This window comes from Zeugodacus cucurbitae, chromosome 3, assembly GCF_028554725.1.
Source record: "Zeugodacus cucurbitae isolate PBARC_wt_2022May chromosome 3, idZeuCucr1.2, whole genome shotgun sequence".
NCBI lineage: Eukaryota > Metazoa > Arthropoda > Insecta > Diptera > Tephritidae > Zeugodacus > Zeugodacus cucurbitae.
The window spans coordinates 15,195,519-15,210,709 of NC_071668.1; the positions used below are offsets into that span (position 1 = coordinate 15,195,519).

Sequence of the window (15,191 nt, forward strand, 5' to 3'; positions counted from 1 at the left end):
AACCGCAAACAATAAATAAAATAAACAAAAGTGCAAAAGCACGAAAATACTTTTATCTGCAATATATACATATGAACAAAGATTTATCCAAAAATATACAAACATTTTTCAAGTGCAAGCAAAAAGTAATAAAAAATATATGTATAATGCAGAGCAGTAAAAAAATCATCAAACAATGCAGCAACAACAACAAATAAAAAAAATAAAACTGTAAAAATTCGAATTTGGCACTGGCGTAAAAGGCAAATTGTTTTTTTTTGTTATTTGCAGTTGCAGCAATAGCAAAGCAAATAAATGCTCAAATTGAAGATAAATAAAACAAACGCACACACACATACACGCAAGCAAATCGCATAAGCACGAAATAACTTGAGTAATAAGAATGCAAAAACCACAATGCGATTTCGGCGTAAAAAGATAAAAGCAGTTTGCTGGGCTTAGAAAATTATATGCACACATGTTCAGTTAGGTATGTATGTATGGAAATTCACCAGAAATGCAAGCAAAGTGCTCCACCGATACAATATAAATATTCTTGAAAGTTATGCATATCTTCATATGTATATGTTTTGGTATTTGTGTTCGCCGAAAAATCTCTAATCTACAAATTGCAAACGTATAAGGCACAGGGTGAACACACATTGAGTGAGTGAGTGTGAGTGGCCCAAGACGTATCCACAATGCCAACTAAAGTTAGGTGATTTTTTGTGAAAGAATACGTTTGGAGTATAGGAAATCTGGCTGCAAGAATTTTTATATTTCTTATTGTTAAAAAATTTTAATTTCTTTTTAAACTTTTGTTAAACAAAAGACAAATATTGTTTTTTAATTTTTTTTTTAATTATTTCAATTAAATTTTTTGTTAAAAATAGTTTTCATATAATTTTTTATTTTTTTTTAATTTTTGTTTAATAAAATTATTTAAAAATTTCAAAAATTTTCATTGACTGCACACTTCTACTACATTTCTAACTTTCTTCAACCAACAAAAAATTTGAAGCGGCTCAAGAAAAACCATTGAATGGCTGGCCGAAACAAATTAAAATATTTTATCTTCATTGGCGCAGTGCCATTCAATACACTAGCACACTCGCACACTAGCAACACGGCAATTTTACATAACTGCCAACGAACGCTCTACACATATAACATAGAAGGCTTTTCCTTTACTACCCCCTTCTCACTTTTCCAATATATTCCGCATTTTTTCTTGCATTTTCCAACTTTTGGTATTTACTCGTACGTACGTACAACAACCCAACCCAAACTTACACGCTCCCCAAAAAATGCAGCAAACATTACGAGAACAAGCAAACAAGCAACCCTCATGTGCAGTTGGACTGAAGTTGTAGCTGAAAAAGCATGCGGGCAGCATGTAGAGCATTGCTACACACGGAATTTGCATGTGAAAGCCGCACTTTACAATACATGCAACATACATATGTATGTTTGTTTGTAAAATGTACTGTTACTGGGCACATGCTTGTTTATTGTCTCGACATTTGCATTCATTTTGCCTTTAACTCTGCTTTTGAATGCCACTTGTAGTTGCCTTTTTGGCGCTGTAGTCTTACAAACACACATACCCAGATAGGTATGTTGTTATTGTTCTTGTTGTTGCATCCTCAATTCATTTTTTATGCCATAGACCTTTATATTTTGTCATTTTGTCGCATTTCTCATTGCTCGAGTCTTTATCGCATCAGTTAAATTATTAACATACAAAGTGGCAATATTGCTTGCTTAGCGTTGCATACTTCAAGGGGTTGCAATGCAAAAGATGTCGGAGTGTGTGTGTGGATTTATTTTTATGTATGTTAGTGAATTGAAAACTTAGTTTCAGTTGCGGTAAGAACATTAAAATATGAATAATATGTAGAAAGTGAAAGTTTCTTTAGAAAATAGAATAAATATATATAGGACTATATATATAGGTTTTTATATGTACATACGTGTATATACACATAAATACGAATGTTTTGATTTTTTACTTTCGAGCGCAATAAATAATATTTATGACTACCATTATTGCTGCACTTTCTACTAGCACTTCATGATTCCCCACATCCGCCACGTCTGCTTACTACAAATATTACATTAACGGTACAAAAAACCTTTTTACCGTATTCACTATATTTGGTTACAACGAAAAAATTCTAAAATATACATATTTTCAGCCGTTTCCCAAAATTTTCCTACAAGCTAAATACTCTCTCTACTCTCTTTTTTACCATCAACACCCAGTGTCCACCACCACCACCCATTGGTTGGGTTTTAATGTGCTTGCACTACGCGGTGCGCAAAGAGCAACGAATGCGCTTCGTGTGCGCTATTGCACTGCAGACATGTCTGCACTAAACAAACACACCACACTCATACTCAGGCGTCCGTGAAAAGTGTTGTATCCTCTGTGTAGTTTGTGCTGTGCCACGTTCGCTCGTTTTCCACCTCACTCGTAAGCGTCGGCTGCTGCTGCTTGTTGGGTTTGATTTGTGCAGTGGCGCATGTCGCACTCACTCTCCGCACACCACCCACTTTACAAGGTACGAATCTCTCTTTCACTCCCTCTCTCTCTCTCTCTGGTGTGGCGCAAAAAATAACATCCTTCGTAATATTATTAAATCGTGTGGTGGGTGGTGTGGTGGTCGCCCAGATAGTGAAGTTTACAGCATAACTGCAACAGCTTGTGTATACTCAGTATGTTTATATGTATATCTAAAATGTTGCAAGTTATTTGCAGACGCTGCAGATTTTAGTCCTTTGCTTGTTTGTTACATGCAAGCATTTAACACTGGACTTTATACCTTCACAGCCTGCTGAGTTACATCCTTTTTGTTTGTTCTGCTGATGCCATAGGATTTTTAGCAGCGAAACTAGTTAGCTGTTGTTTGTAATTTACTATTCTTTCGTTACGGCTTTCCATGCATTTCTGCTTCATAGCAAGGCTGTGGGCTGCATTTTACATATTTTTGTTGTTGTTGTAGTAATTTATTTGCCACTTACGGTACAATTGCTGTTATTGACTAATTTTTTGTTGTAATTTATGTCCCTCCGAAGTGATTTTTGAATAAAAATGTGTGAATGAAATTTAAGAAAAACAAAATTTGTGAGATCATTAAAAATGTCATGCGAATTATAAATATTTTTTATTATTATTTTTTTATTTTATTATTTTTTTTTATATTATTTTTTTAATGTTTAATTCTTTATTTTTTTTTTAACTTTTTAGGTGAATTATATGACTAATTAACAGTCTTATATTTTATCTTAATTATATTAATTTTCTTTACTATATTTATTAATTCATTATATACCACCAAAATAGTTGTTTCTATTATTATACCAATAACTGTATATTCCGTTAGGTTTGTCCCTCAAAAAAATATACTCGACTAAATGCAATCAGAAAAATCAATTTTCATCGCATTTTTTCTTTATTACAAACATGACAAAAACTCTACAGGGTGCAACCCAGCTCTCCAGCACTTACCCCGCGCAAAGAGAGTGTCCGCATTGTCTGTGCGATTTGCGCCCCACAGCAGCGGTCAAACATTGCGAAATTGACCGTCGCTCGTGTTTTCAATTTTCGTATTTGTATTTGTCTAGCTATTTGTCTGTTTGTCCACTTTGCGATGGCCTATGTCGCCGCGCATTGTGTTGCAACAACTGGCTGTCTGGCTGGATAGAAAATCACAAACGTTAAGGAAATGAATGGAATTCGTTTCAATGATGAAAAATGCAGGCACACCAAGTGGTAAGAGTAGTATGGGGTCTCGAGTTTATTAGCTCAGGAAAATGCTGGCACATAGTATTTAGTAAAAAAAACCCAGAGTGATTGGCATTGAAAAGTGAAAGAAATATAGGTGTATGTGTGTGTGTGGTACTCAAGAGTCAATTCGGATTTAAAGACAGAGTAAATCAATGTCTGTGTTAACTGTTAAAGTTGGCACAATGCTGTCGTTGAGCCAATTAGATGCGGGGTGGTTCGTTGGTGCAGACTCCAAATAAAGGTTTTAACTGTTTAAAGAGTTATTGTAGTTGCTTTTTTATCGGCTGGGGATTTTTAAGGGTCGAAAAAATCTTGGTTGAAAAAAAAAATTTTGTTTTTGTATTATGTTTTTAATTAATATTAAAAAATTTCTAATTGAATATTTTTTCAAAATTTATTTTTTTAGAAGCGTTTCTCATTTAAAATCTATTCTTACATTACAATTCATCATTAAAAATTTTCCAAAATTTATTTTTATGATTTTTTTGTTTCCACTTAAAATCGATTCTTTCTTCATAAAGGCAATCATATTGCTTATAATGAAACTATGTTTTTAAAAAATTATTTTCCAAAATTATTTTTAATTTAATTTTCTGTTAAAAATTAAAAATTTTGAGTTTTGATATTTTTTTAAAATAAATTTTATATTAAATTTTAAGAGAAACCTCTCATTTTCTCGTCAAAAGCTAAAAGTTAGAAAAAATAAGAAAATTAAAAAAAACTGCGATTTTTCACATACAAGCCTTGATATACGAGCATATTCGCTCAATACACATGAATATTGCACAATTTCCTGTACTATTAAAATGCCCTTATCATCCTGCAAATATGTCGGTGCTAAAAACCAGCTTTCCCCATTGCACATATGCATAGCATTTGCATTTAGTAAAAGTTGCTATCATAGTGGTGAGCGGGAATGTAGTTTCGTGTAGGGAGATATTCGTTAACGCCTACAAGCGAATACAGCTATTTTAACGGTATTTATATTGCTTCATTTTACTCACCACCCTTTCTTTTCAAACAGCGACTAGTGCAAATAAATCCCTTGCAGCAGCATAAAAAGCATATTTATTGGCTTAAAAGTACTGTTAGTTGGTAGAGGAGAAAGCATTTAAAAAACGATAAAAAAGTCTTTGCGAACAACTTGGAAAATAGTTTTGTTTTGTTTCAATTTTTTTTTGTGGCAAGGAAATTGCAATGAAAAGCTGCAGTTTGCAAAAATAAATATGCAGATAGTTGGAAAACACGGAAGGATGGTTGCATAATCGGCTGGCATAAGGGAAGTATTTCAGTGATACATGAGTGGTGCTTTTAAAACTTACATATGTACATATAAAATGAACATATCTATGTATATAATGAACTTTGTGAATAACGAAGTGAAGATATGTAGAGAAAATATTTTTCGAAAAAAAATAGCAAAAATATTTCGTTTGGAATGTATCTATTTCCGTCTCTATATATCAGCTAATTCCTACTACATACTTGTGCTTTGACAGCCAATTGGCGACTTTGAAAACTCTGAAACCCCGTGTCCAGCACACAGCCATAGTTTCAATAAATTGGACTGCAGCAAAATGAAATTTCATCAACTAAATGCAATTTTTATGCCACACCCACACATACTCACATTCTGGGAACAGTGAAAGAGTTAGACAACATTTTTTTTGCATATGACAGCATCGTATACAAGAAGAATGCAGTAAAAGTCGTGTGTGTTGTATGCAATGAAATTAAAATCATTTGAAAGTACAGACAAAAAATTAAAAGCTGCCGGAGCTACTAGTGTAAATAGTAAACAAAAAGATAGTCAAGTAATCAAATATACTACACTCAGGAGCGAAAAAAGTGAGAGATTGTATGTAGCGCTTTGGAGACAGACGTCAACAAAAAGAAAAGTGCCGCCTACATTGGAATTAATCATTGAATTGCGAATTGCAGTTTGTAAAGGAATGTTATACTGGTAGATACTTATGAAATGTTTTCTTGCTTTGCTAAATGTATGGTATATAGGATGTACATATGTTGTATGTTTTATGTATGTAAAATAGTAATTGGAGTAGCGTTTTTATAGGCATTTGTTAATATTTAGGATATTTTAGGTATTTATAGGTGTATAAAAAATTTCTAATACCTAAAAAGAAAACGGTTGTCTTCACATTTATGTAAGAGTAGTTCACATTAAGTAGGATTGAAAATTTACCGACACCAGCTTACCAATTTCATTTTATTTTTTAGACGTGTGGTTTTCATTGAGTAAATACTCTTTTCGAAATTTGTCTTTTTGACAGCTATCACATGATTGATGCCATGTTTGATTTGTCATTTCATAATGAACAAATTTTTATACTCCGGAGCAACGATTATTGCTGACTTATGACCCCAATTGCTGCAAAAAATGGTCGAAAATTGGGTTTACAGCTGAAACTTGGCCGAAAACATTTTTAAAACATAATCATAAAACTAAATTCTTGTTCATAACCACATTTCTAAAAAAACATCTTTTATAGAAATATACATACTCACATACATTCCAAAATAGCTCACATGAAAGTAAAGCTGTTATAATTACCTGAAAAAGAGAAAAAAAGGAAAATATATTAGCAAATGCTTTCAAATAAATAAATTTGTAAATTATATGTTATTATGTAATTTTTTTTTTATTTTTACATTCTGAAATGTTAAATGCTCATACATTTAATTTAATTTAATTTGTTTATTTTATTTCATTTCATTTCATTTTAATTTTAATTTTAATTTTAATTTTAATTTTAATTTTACTTTTTTAATTTAATTTAATTTGTTTATTTCATTTCATTTCATTTTATTTTATTTTATTTTATGGTCATATATATAAGCTTGTCCGACAAATTTTAAACGTCATTGTAATAAGAGGAAAATATATATTTGAGAATCTGTAATTAATTATAATGTTCTTCAATAAGACTATTTTTGAAATTCAAAATCAGTCAAAAATTCGAATTTTTGGGGCTATCTCCGAAAAACGGAGAAATCGCTATGATTTTTATGATTTTCTAATATATATATTTATCATTCTCTCGAAAAAAAAATGTTACGAATCACACTAATATAAATAAATTTAAGTGTTCTTCTGATAATTAGACTGTAAATGACTATACTATACATATTTGCTATGTAAATAAGCTAATAAGTCTTCTAGAATGCATAAATTAGTTTAAAATGTATGTAAAAACCGATGCACGCTAAAACACGCCGTGTACGCCATGAGTACAAATACAAAAAGTATCTTACAAAGCGCCGACTTTTTCCAACGAAACTAAGCGCAACTTAAAGCAATGCACTCCAAGTTGTTTTAGTTTGTTCGGCTTCTGTGGTTTAGTAACAGTTGCTTTTCACGAATTTTATGTTTTAATTTTTTTCTTTCTTATACTTATATACAATTACTATTATGTACTTAAGCAGAGTTGCCGCGCACTTTCTTCTTTACAACTACTTGTGTATGTATGTATTTCGACGTCAAATAAATTCGTCGTGCCACTTGACTTGTTGCCCCTCCAAATACACACAAAGTGTTACAGAGTTTCTCTTGAGTTTACCGAATGCATTTCAGAATTGTGCAACGAAGCGTGTTTGCATGTGCTCGAATGCATGTTGCTGAAGCGCAACCGGACGCTTTGAAGACTGCAAAACCTGCTCACATACATACATTTGTAAGTTTGGAGGTATTCAAGTCATTTTGGTCAAATTTTCTTTATTGTATGCGTTTTATGTGTTTACTACTGTGCGCTTGTGGCACACGCAACTCGAATTGGGGCTGCACGCGTATTTAAATAGCACGTAGCCACCAACTATTATTCATCCTCAACAACACCGACACCATTACATACAACGGGTGGGATTGCCGCCAAACTTGTCGGCGAATATTTATGTGCATGCCACCACTAGTTTGTTATTGTTTGTACTCTATTGTGGTTGTTGTTGTACTATTGTATAATGTTTGGAGTTAGAAAGTGTGAAGCATTTACACATTGAGCTTTGTCTTGCTAGTTACTAATGAATAATACTAAAATAACTAAATAATTATCTCATGCAACTATCAGTGTTTTAGCAAAAAAAATTTATTGTTTGAGAAAAATTAAAAAAAAAAATTTCTATTAATTATATTTTTTAATAAAAAAAAATTAAAAATTAAAAAAAAATGTTTTAAATTTTAATGCAAAAAATTATTTAAATAAAAAAATATTTTTAATTAAAAATACATTGAATTTTTATGAAAAATAATTTAATATATTATTTATATAATAATAATTTTTTTTTTAATTTCTTTTTTTGAATAAAAACATACAATACATTGAATTTTTATTAAAAATATTAATTTTTTTTTATTTTAAACATTTATAAATAAAAATTGCAAAAATATGTTTCTCAAACATCAAATCTACAAATGTATGTACATATGTACATACACATTTATGTGTTTTTAAGTACGTATTACGAAACGCCTTACCGCAGAACGCACTTATCAATATTAGGCCTATTTGAAAATCTTTATATGTACTCGTAAGAACGCACAATACTTTGAAGTATCACACAATTAGCTTATCAAAAGAACCAAAAACTTGCCAACAAATATTTCAAAATAATAATGCAGCAACAAAAAAACAAAACAAAAAAAAAAGTGTGGGAAACTACGTGGTTTTGAAGGTTCTTAGACATTTATCTAACCTTATAAATATGGCTGTGTATATGCGAGTCGATTGTTGATAACGCATTCAACTATCATTACTTGATATAACGCAACTATAATGGCTTGCAAGTGGCCAGAATGCACAGACACACGAATGACGAAAACCAGTGCACAACAATAAATAAATAAAAAATTACTTTTTAATAATGCGTAATTGGAGAAAAACAAATTCATTGACTGTGGAAGCAGCCAACAACAATTTGAGGTATAAACAAGAAATCTCAAAGCTTCAAGGTAGGTAGTTATGTAATATATAGTCTGGCAGCATGAGAAGCTTTAAGTGGTAGTTTGAAACTAATTATTTGTTGTATTTTGTACATAAATATGTATGAATGCATCATGCTGTGTTTTCAGCGCATTTCTTGTCCAAATTGTTGTTGTTGTTTTTATATATATATATTTTACTGCTTAAAAATAATATTACTAATGTAAAGCGCCACTACCGTAGTTTCACGGTTGCAAGCGTAGGAAGTTGTTGTTGTATTTTTTTCTTTTGGTCTTATTAGACTATTCAGAAGGTGAGGTTAATAAGCAGTGGTAAATTTATATTTTTTTTAAGCTTTTTAACTTAAAAATAACTTTAAAATTAGTAACAAAATACGTTTAAATCTGTATATTTTTTTTATAAAATTAAAATTTTTTATAATACCTTTTTTTATTTACAGGTATGTACTTTAACAGCTCCGAAAAAGTGTTATGGTGAGTACCAAAAAATTCAATAAAATGGAAGTAGCTAGTGAAATAATTTGACAAAATTTAAATTTATTTAAAAAGTATTCAAATACCTACAATTATATTAAATAAATATTTTCAATATATGTACTTAAAAAGAAAACAAAAATTTCAAATATGATGTTTATTTTAAATTTTATTTTATTTTATTTTATATTATTTTATTTTATTTTATTTTTCTGTATTTTTATCTATTATACTTTTTTATTATTTTTTATTTTTTTTTTTGTTTATATTAATTTTATTAAAATAATCAAAGAAAAATCGGAAAAAAAATTACTCAAAATTACTTAAAACAACCCACAGTACTGCGGGAGTACCTGCAATTAGTGTCCAAAATTCAACTGTAACACTATTTTTGTCGGATGAACTCCATCATATCTTAATATATAGTTAATCATACATTGTATATGCACTACGTACATAGTTATAGGTATTGTATTCATTCACGGTTAGCCTACATTTGTATGCACCACATGACATGCACGCATCGCTTGTAGCGGCAACGATTGGACCCAAGGGGTCATTTACATGCACTTTCATTGTTAACATTTCCTGATACAAATTTTGGTCTTTGAGCGAGTAAAAAAAGATGGTTGAACGAATTTCGAGCAAAACATACATATACATACATACGAAGAAGGGCAAGTGCATGAGTAGGAAAAATTTCATTGAAGTTGCCTTTTCGTGTATCTTCTTTGTGCCTGATAAGCATCACTTTGCTTTTCTCGCACTTTTCTGTAACTATTTTTACGGCTGCATGCATTAGCCACCACTAAATGCAAGAGGAGTCACACGGCTGTTGTCATTCTAATTAACGGTAGTTTGTATGTGACGCTTTTTGACTACAAAGCATGTGAAGGCTGAGCTTTCTCGTGTTGCTTACAGTTTTGATGCTATCTCGCCTTTGGCTGAGCGTTTGACTGCAGTAATAACTTCATTTCGTATGCTGCTTTCCGTGACTTCCTCTATTCCTTTTTTTTAGTTTCTTCATTCAATCCAAGCCATGGTATCCTTTGACATTTTTCTAGCTGCAGATTGCTACTTTTCTTTATACATTCGCAAAAGAAACAAAAAAAAATGTTTTCATTTATTCTAGCTTTTGTTAAGTGCACTTCAGGGTTGCACAACGAGTCACGAAAAGCATAAGCAAAGCAGCGCAATCCAATTTCACGGTTTACTTAGCCGTTGAAGTGCGGGGATGACTGTATATCCAGCTCGCGATACATTTGAAGGCACTCAGTTAGCTTACAGAGTGCGCTTGGGGAGCACGTATCAGCCAGCGTTTGAATACAGAAAGGAAGTAAAAATGTCAAATATCGATTGAGGGTGGAAGTATTGCATTCTCCATACAAAACTGCTGCGTTAAGTCGCCCTTACATACACTTGATTATGCGCACACGCTGCAGCCACAATAACAATAATTGAGCAAAAGTAATATAATCTTTGTCTTAACATATTCACGGCGCTACCTCCTTTTTCCTACTTTCAAAAAAAAAAAAAAAAAATTAAAATGTTTCGCTTCATTCATCAACTTGTTGTTCTTTCAATTTTTTTTTTTTGCTTTTGTTTGCCATTTTTTTCATAATATTTGTGACTCTTGCGCTCTTTTTGTTGTTGTTGTCATAATTTTACGTACACTTAACTTCTCAAGTGCCCACCAAAGGCACACTTAAAGGATATTTTAAGCCTTTTCATTTGTTTATTTATTTCATTATACTTATTTGCACATATTTTGGTTGTTTTTGTTGTGCTTTTTTCCATTTCTTTCACGCTACATGTAAGCAATTTCTTTTTATGAGATATTCAGCGAGTTCTTGGTGGCTTTTATAGTATATATGTATGCAAACATATACAAATTTACTCATCGAGCGCGGGCACACGTGACATTTCAGCATACAATTAAGCCCACTTTTTGTATGCTTGCATATGTGTATGTATGTATGTGTGTGCTTGCATGTGTGCCGATTATAATGCAATTGGCTCACTTGTATTTCTTTTCAATTAAATGCTAATGAAGTAGCTACACTCAAGTTCCTCAAGTCCCTCAACCAATAGCCAGCCACTCATCAATGTCCCCATTGTAGCAACACCAGCAAGGCAAGTATTGGAGTGACATTTTGTGTATACTCTCTTGAGAGCTTTTTGCTTAAATGGAATTCTTATTGCTTTGTGTGGTATATGATTAGAAAAGGTGTATTGTAGATGAATTCATAGAAATGTTTTTTTTTTTTGTTTTTAGCTGCAATATACATACATATGGATCACATTTTACTATATTTGATAGACTCGATTCGTTTTCAAATCGGATCTCAACTAAAAACATCTAAACAAGTTCTACTTGAAAAAGTAGACTTTTTTAACAAATTATACCTGATCTAGTGAAGGGAATTCCATAATTTTTCCAATAGATGGCTTTGGTACACAGTATCTCGAATTGTATAGGTGCCATTGAGTTAGGCAACAAGGCATTAGAAAAATAAGATTTCTTACTAAAAACTTCTGAAATACTGCTCTTGAATAGTTCTGCGATTTTTTGACGCAGTATTGTTGGAGTCTCCCGCTCTGGAAGTCTATTGATGAAATAATGAAAAATTGCGTCATGGTTTCGATTGCCCAGGAGCATCGAGAGCTTGATTGGAAGGTTCTTATGCATCCACTTTATAGTACGGATCTCACACAAGTGTCTACTACATGTTCCTGTCTATTCCGAATGATTTTCCTAATGAAAAATTCGTCTAAAGAAAAGCTTGTGAAAACCGACTGCCACAATTTTTTTTCAATGGGGAGTTGGGATTCCATGAGAGGCTAGCACGAGATTATGTTCAAAATGGCAACATATTTCTGGACAAAAGGGCGTATTCTAACTATGCTTAATAAATTCATGAATTCTATGCAAAAATAATGGATTTCTTTTTACTAGGTCTTAAATATTTCTTTAATTTTTATTTTTTTTATTTCACTTTATTTTTTTTTTTTTGTTTTTTGTTAATATTATTTTATTTTAGTTTCTTTAAAACTAATATTCTAGTAAACACCAATCATAATTCCAAACGCTCACAAAACTAGACATCAAAATTCGAATATTTTCATAATTCACATCAAATTAATTTACGATTATTGCATACAAAATGCCTACTATTTGCGCTGAAAGTATGTTTAGACTTTACAATGATCTCAGCAGCAGCCAAATAATATTTAAATATATATTTACATACATATATGTAAATATGTATATAACTAAAAACTGAATAAATGAAAGGGTTAAAACATAGAACATAGAAATACTTCTAAGCATACGAAAATGTATACCTGTCTGTGTGAAGTTGTAAAATTGTAAAAAAATGTGTGTCAAAAAAATTTCATAATATAATGCATTAGATGAGCGTATAAATTAATATGTATGTATATAAGCCACAAATACTTAGCAATAATATATACAAAAGCTTTTCGTCGCTGCTGCTGCTCCAAAAAATGCGTGTCTGCTGAATTCATGATCAACTGACAAAAAGCAATCATATACATAATGTAGTATATACTCATGTACATAATAGAGTCAGCTAAAGTGACAAACTACGAATAAAAATTCAATGCAAAAGAATTCGTACGCACCAGCCAACGCACAATCGGCATTCAAGAAATACAAAAACAAAACGAATAAACGCCGACAAACTTGAAAAAGCTCTAATGCTGAAAAAGCTTTGCGATCGCAGACACTTACATACATACACACATACATAGATGGCATAGAGAATCTATGGTTGACGGTCGTTTAGTTAAGCAACTTGACAGCTTGACTAGTTGTGTAGTCAAATTGTTGTTGCTGTTGTTTTGCGATACGCATTTGGGCGTAGCGAGGGGGCTGTAGAGGAGATGCAGGGCAACATAATTAACGCGTGCATAAAGCCAGCGCAGCTTCTAGCGTTCACACACATACACACAGACTCATATCAACTAATTATATCGCTAAATAGAATAGGCCTAGCATTGGCACTGTGGCGCTTTTCCCCCTGCGGCTCCTCCTCCTCCCCAACATGTTATGTTGCTTTTTCGCCTTCTTCCTATTTACTTACACTCAAATACAGTTGTGTCGTATACGCAACATTTTTTTCGAAAAAATATATAAATATGTTTGAGTATATAAATAGTACATATATACATATGGTATGTTTCTAGTATATAAAGTAGGCCTTTTTAGCAGCGTTAGTTTTCTGCATTATTCGCCGATTTTGTTGCTGCGTTAAAATACACAAAGACATAAAAGTCAACATATTTTTAGGTATGTATTCAGCTGTGCTTTTGCTTGCTTAGCATTTGGCAGCGCTCTCAACTAGTTTGCTATTTACGCTTCATATGTCTTCATACTTGGCTTGTGTGTTTTTGTTTGTGTTGCGCAGCGTGGCCAACACGCGCACAACTACCAATGCATTTTACGCACTTTGCACAACACATCATCATCAACAAATGGCCAGTAGGAGGGAGGTGGTGTGAGTTAGTATAGATGGGTTATCGTTAGGCAGCAGCAGCTAAAGCTAAAAATTAACCTTGTGTGTAGTGTGGAGCCATGCAGTTGTTGCTACGCACATTTAATAGCACAATAGCTGGCTGGCTGATGCCACCACACAAAGACAGTTTTTAGCTAGTGCAACAACAATAATAAATACAGACATTGCAGATATTTATGAATAGATATGAATGTCTGAAAACTGCTTTTTGACTATATTTCATATTTGTTGGTATTTTCGTAGACAATTTGAAGTGATCTAGAAAACCATTTTGCAATGAAAAAAAATCTAATAAATTAATTTAAATAAAATTATAAAAAATGTATAAAAAATATATAAAAAATATATATAAAAAATATTGTGAAAAAATTAAATAAAAACCAATATTCACAAAATAAAATAAAATAAAATCAATAAAATAGGAAAGTATTAAAAAACAAACTATTTATTAAAAAGTTTTTATTTAAAAATGATATATATTAGTTTTATATTCGTAATAAAATATTTTTCAATTTTATATGCGTTAAATAAAAGAAAATAAATCGAACAAATTAAAAAAAGTATAATAAAAATAAATTATTTATTAAAAATTGTTATTACCTTTATATTCGTAATAAAATATTTTTAAATTTTATATGCATATATTTTTTTATTTTTAATTACATATTTTTAACTTTTTTTAATGAAAAAATATTTAAAATTTGTGTTTCCTTTATATTCCTATAATTATCTTTTTAAGCAAATATGTTTGTGAGATTTATTCTATTATATTTTTAAAAGTATTTAATTTTTTAGGAAAAAATATCATAAAAGTTATTCCTATAATTTTTTATATTTATTTATTTATTTATTTTTAAGCAAAATTTACGAAATTTATTTTTTTTTACTTTAAAAGTATTAATTATTTTTAATAATTAATAATTTAATATTCTTTGAAGTAAAAATTAATTTTATATTATTAATTTATTTTTTCTAGGAAAAAAATATTTATAAAACATCCTATTCCTATAAATTTTTATATTTATTTATATCTTAATTTTTAAAACAAAATTTATTAATTTTTTTTTACTTTAAAGTTATTTATTATTTTTAATTTTCTTTGAAGTAAAATAATATTTATCATTTTATTTTCATTTATTTCATTTTTAATTTGTTTATATATTTTGGTTGACTTAAAATTAATGCACAAGGGTTTCTGATTAAAATTACTGATTTTTTAAATAATTTATGCATGATTAATAATTTAAAAATTTATGAGACTAATTCAAAAGAATTATTAATTATTCTAATCAGATTAGCAAAATGTTTTTATTGTTGTAATAAAGTAAAAAAAAAAAAAATATTTCTTTAAAATTAAATTGAAAATCTGAAAATATTATTTTGTAAAGCATACAGCAACAAATATGTATGAACTACACGCTCATAAAGCTCATAGTCTAAAAAATTAGGAAGGCAT

General features: G+C 30.5%; 1 protein-coding gene and 1 long non-coding RNA gene across 2 annotated transcripts in view; one reads left to right on the forward strand and one right to left on the reverse strand.

Moving 5' to 3' along the window:
• Positions 1–9,232, forward strand: part of LOC128920100 (uncharacterized) — an 81,547-nt gene extending 72,315 nt beyond the window's left edge. The window contains exon 3 of the long non-coding RNA XR_008470232.1: positions 9,164–9,232. This is a non-coding gene — a long non-coding RNA (uncharacterized LOC128920100). The remainder of the gene's footprint in view (positions 1–9,163) is intronic.
• LOC105216280 (zinc finger protein chinmo) overlaps positions 1–15,191 on the reverse strand; it is an 84,114-nt gene that overhangs the window by 57,822 nt on the left and 11,101 nt on the right. The window lies entirely within an intron of this gene.